The sequence below is a fragment of the Schistocerca cancellata genome, unplaced genomic scaffold, assembly GCF_023864275.1.
Source record: "Schistocerca cancellata isolate TAMUIC-IGC-003103 unplaced genomic scaffold, iqSchCanc2.1 HiC_scaffold_674, whole genome shotgun sequence".
NCBI lineage: Eukaryota > Metazoa > Arthropoda > Insecta > Orthoptera > Acrididae > Schistocerca > Schistocerca cancellata.
Genome location: NW_026046685.1, coordinates 750001 through 755000, shown reverse-complemented (window position 1 = coordinate 755000; position 5000 = coordinate 750001). Strand labels below are relative to the sequence as shown.

At 53.9% G+C, this 5000-nt stretch overlaps 1 non-coding gene across 1 annotated transcript in view; it reads right to left on the bottom strand.

The window, feature by feature from the left end:
• LOC126138949 (small subunit ribosomal RNA) overlaps positions 1-1522 on the bottom strand; it is a 1909-nt gene extending 387 nt beyond the window's left edge. Inside the window, exon 1 of the ribosomal RNA XR_007528438.1 lies at positions 1-1522. This exon is cut by the window's left edge and continues 387 nt beyond it. This is a non-coding gene — a ribosomal RNA (small subunit ribosomal RNA).
• Positions 1523-5000: the final 3478 nt, after the last annotated feature.

The window sequence follows — 5000 nt, the reverse complement described above, 5'->3', positions numbered from 1 at the left end:
ATCTCGTGCGGCTAGAAGCCGCCTGTCCCTCTAAGAAGAAAAGTAATCGCTGACAGCACGAAGGATGTCACGCGACTAGTTAGCAGGCTAGAGTCTCGTTCGTTATCGGAATTAACCAGACAAATCGCTCCACCAACTAAGAACGGCCATGCACCACCACCCACCGAATCAAGAAAGAGCTATCAATCTGTCAATCCTTCCGGTGTCCGGGCCTGGTGAGGTTTCCCGTGTTGAGTCAAATTAAGCCGCAGGCTCCACTCCTGGTGGTGCCCTTCCGTCAATTCCTTTAAGTTTCAGCTTTGCAACCATACTTCCCCCGGAACCCAAAAGCTTTGGTTTCCCGGAGGCTGCCCGCCGAGTCATCGGAGGAACTGCGGCGGATCGCTGGCTGGCATCGTTTATGGTTAGAACTAGGGCGGTATCTGATCGCCTTCGAACCTCTAACTTTCGTTCTTGATTAATGAAAACATACTTGGCAAATGCTTTCGCTTCTGTTCGTCTTGCGACGATCCAAGAATTTCACCTCTAACGTCGCAATACGAATGCCCCCGCCTGTCCCTATTAATCATTACCTCGGGTTCCGAAAACCAACAAAATAGAACCGAGGTCCTATTCCATTATTCCATGCACACAGTATTCAGGCGGGCTTGCCTGCTTTAAGCACTCTAATTTGTTCAAAGTAAACGTGCCGGCCCACCCAGACACTCAATAAAGAGCACCTTGGTAGGATTTCAACGGGGTCCGCCTCGGGACGCACGAACACGCACGAGGCGGTCGCACGCCTTCGGCTCGCCCCACCGGCAGGACGTCCCACGATACATGCCAGTTAAACACCGACGGGCGGTGAACCAACAGCGTGGGACACAAATCCAACTACGAGCTTTTTAACCGCAACAACTTTAATATACGCTATTGGAGCTGGAATTACCGCGGCTGCTGGCACCAGACTTGCCCTCCAATAGATACTCGTTAAAGGATTTAAAGTGTACTCATTCCGATTACGGGGCCTCGGATGAGTCCCGTATCGTTATTTTTCGTCACTACCTCCCCGTGCCGGGAGTGGGTAATTTGCGCGCCTGCTGCCTTCCTTGGATGTGGTAGCCGTTTCTCAGGCTCCCTCTCCGGAATCGAACCCTGATTCCCCGTTACCCGTTACAACCATGGTAGGCGCAGAACCTACCATCGACAGTTGATAAGGCAGACATTTGAAAGATGCGTCGCTGGTACGAGGACCGTGCGATCAGCCCAAAGTTATTCAGAGTCACCAAGGCAAACGGACCGGACGAGCCGACCGATTGGTTTTGATCTAATAAAAGCGTCCCTTCCATCTCTGGTCGGGACTCTGTTTGCATGTATTAGCTCTAGAATTACCACAGTTATCCAAGTAACGTGGGTACGATCTAAGGAACCATAACTGATTTAATGAGCCATTCGCGGTTTCACCTTAATGCGGCTTGTACTGAGACATGCATGGCTTAATCTTTGAGACAAGCATATGACTACTGGCAGGATCAACCAGGGAGCTGCGTCAACTAGAGCTGAGCAGCCGGCCGCCCGGGAGTGTGTCCCAGGGGCCCGCGCGAACACGCAAGCGTCCGCTCAATTATTCTGCAAACAGGAGGAGGCTGAGCTCCCCTGCACAATACACCTCGAAACCCTCTCAGGTCCCGGCGGCGCGCAGCGCCGTCCTAAGTACTTGGTCGGGTTCGAGAGAGGCGCAATCGCCCGGAGTTAGGCGAGTAGACGCTTTAGGTGCGACCACCCGTGCTCCCAACTGAGCTTGCCGCTGCCGACAGAGGCCCGGGAGCGTGCTGTCGTGGCATTGCCGGCGGGAGACAACACGCGCCACCTACGGTGACCGGCAGCTCCAACGCCAGCGCCACAGAAGGGCAAAGGCCCCACGTGGGTGCCGAAGCGAACTCTCCCAGCACAGCGCACGTGCCAACACGTCTGCACAACTGCGATACAAACCACCAGCGAGAACCGCTGGGGCGACCGAGCAGCAGACGGCGTCGCGGCGCCGAGTGCCGGGCGGCGGCGCATCCTCAACGCACACAGTCCTCAGTCGGACCAGCACACTGCAGATGTCCACCGCGCTTCGCACCGGGCCCGCGAGGACCCACTTTGGCCGCCCGGCGCCGCGCGCAGGGTGCCCCGGCGCGCAGCTGCGCCGCCTGCCGCGTCCGTCGGCCGGCGCGCCTGCCACTGGGCGCCCCCACCAGCCGGCTGTAGCGCGTGCGCCCACGCACCGCGCGGCCAGCACGCCGGGCGGCCCCCCCTCACCGGCCGGGGACGGTCCCACCCAGCCACCGCCGCGTATCGCTTCACACACAGATTTGCCCTTACTGATTTACCTCCAGCAACAACAACCGCACCACAATGGGTTTACCAGTTGTTCATTTGCGTAACGTCACCAGCAAACGGAGACGTCCATCCCAGTTTGCAAATGCAACGATTATTGCATACCTGTCTGTTAGGTGTCACGACACACTACGTCTGCCCACATACACGCAACAAAATGTGCCCGACTAGAGAACGCGTGGGAGGTGGCCCCCTACGTATGCGATGTCCATTACGAGACCGACTGTCAACCAGCATCTGTACCATGTCGCAGATGTGGAACGCGGTGCACCATGCTATCACACTGTGTGAGAAGAGACGACTACGTTTGAATACACGCGCCACTACATCAACAGACGGCTCATGCTGATCGCCATCCAGGGCGTCCGTTACTCCCACACGTCTCTATGGCGTACCACACTGCAATGTAGCTGTTATGGGGAGACGGCACGTGGCTGAGTGCACAACATTTGGACCGTATGGTTCGCTGTTGTTGGGCGCAGTCGTTGTACGGTCACACATGTGCCACAGCGTATCATTCAGTACATACGGACCTATGTGCAGTACAATGTGAGGGTTAAGCTTACGACATCAGCGGACAGTGGACACAGGCCGTACCACGACGTAGACTGAGCGCTTCGACATGCGAATGCCAGTGAACAGCTGCGAAGGGCATTGAACACGCAAGCACCTGAACGACCAGCGTGCGAAGGCAGGGGGGAGGGGGGGGGGCGATGTACATCCTGCAGTCGTCCACATTACAGTGTACAGCGGGAGCATGTAAAAAGTAAGCAACACTTGCGAAGTGTTGAACATGAAACGATACACAAGAGGGTGGGCGGTGCGAGTAGCGAACTATATTCAGAGGGTTGTGGTTAGACAACACTGGATTAATGTAACGTGTCATATGCCAATTACAGAGCAGGTTAAGGCACAACGTGGGTTAGGTTAAGGCACAACGTGGGTTAGGTTAAGGCACAACTTGGGTTAGGTTAAGGCACAACGTGGGTTAGGTTAAGGCACAACGTGGGTTAGGTTAAGGCACAACGTGGGTTAGGTTAAGGCACAACGTGGGTTAGGTTAAGGCACAACGTGGGTTAGGTTAAGGCACAACGTGGGTTAGGTTAAGGCACAACGTGGGTTAGGTTAAGGCACAACGTGGGTTAGGTTAAGGCACAACGTGGGTTAGGTTAAGGCACAACGTGGGTTAGGTTAAGGCACAACGTGGGTTAGGTTAAGGCACAACGTGGGTTAGGTTAAGGCACAACGTGGGTTAGGTTAAGGCACAACGTGGGTTAGGTTAAGGCACAACGTGGGTTAGGTTAGGGCACAACGTGGGTTAGGTTAAGGCACAACGTGGGTTAGGTTAAGGCACAACGTGGGTTAGGTTAAGGCACAACGTGGGTTAGGTTAAGGCACAACGTGGGTTAGGTTAAGGCACAACGTGGGTTAGGTTAAGGCACAACGTGGGTTAGGTTAAGGCACAACTTGGGTTAGGTTAAGGCCCAACTTGGGTTAGGTTAAGGCCCAACTTGGGTTAGGTTAAGGCCCAACTTGGGTTAGGTTAAGGCCCAACTTGGGTTAGGTTAAGGCCCAACTTGGGTTAGGTTAAGGCCCAACTTGGGTTAGGTTAAGGCTCAACTTGGGTTAGGTTAAGGCCCAACTTGGGTTAGGTTAAGGCACAAATTGCGTTACATTGCGGTACAAATTGAGTTACATTGCGGTACAAATTGAGTTACATTGCGGTACAAATTGAGTTACATTGCGGTACAAATTGAGTTACATTGCGGTACAAATTGCGTTACATTGCGGTACAAATTGCGTTACATTGCGGTACAAATTGCGTTACATTGCGGTACAAATTGCGTTACAAATTTGGTTAGGTTAAGGTGCAAAATGGGTTAGGTTAAGGTGCGAAATGGGTTGGATTACAGTACACAACGTGGTAAGAGATAGTGTGTTGGGGGGGGGGGCCGAGGTTCGTTGGTAGTGATCATTGTAAGTGGATGTCTGAGGCAGCGTCAGTATGTGACAGCAGTTATGTCTCGTCAGGATGCGCTTTTCGCTCGTGACTGGAGGCGCGCCGCGTCTGTGGTTGCGGCAAGGGAGTGGCAGACCTGTGCGATTCATTCCTGCCATTGTTTCTGTGCTGTAACAGGAGGCAGTGTGGTGGTGTTGGGTGCACCCCTGTGTAGGACATGTGTGGGTGTTGGTGGCTTATCTGAGCAATTGTGGATGTCGGACGGGTGGGATATTCTATTTTATAATTGAACCCCCTGGTGTGGTTATCATAGTGTGGATGGTGTACTGTGGCGGAGAGGATGCACCGGACGTTGGTCCATGCTGGTGCTTACATATTGTATCTGTGTCTGTTACAGGCAGAGAGTAATGTGTGATAGAGTGTCTCGCTGAGGTGTGGTTCATATTGTGTGCACAGACTTACAGCATGTATAGGGACAGCGGGAATTTGGCATATTGGATATAACTCTTCATGAAACGCAAGATATAGGGGTGGATTGCAACGTACGAGTGCGGGAAGAGTCCGCCGTTCATCCGCTTGGGTTGCGATTTGGGCGGTTGGGGTGGGCCACGTGCGGGTGCGGGTGGAGTGATTGTCGGTTGACTACTTCGTGCGACGCAGGCACTGGCGTTGGGGCTCC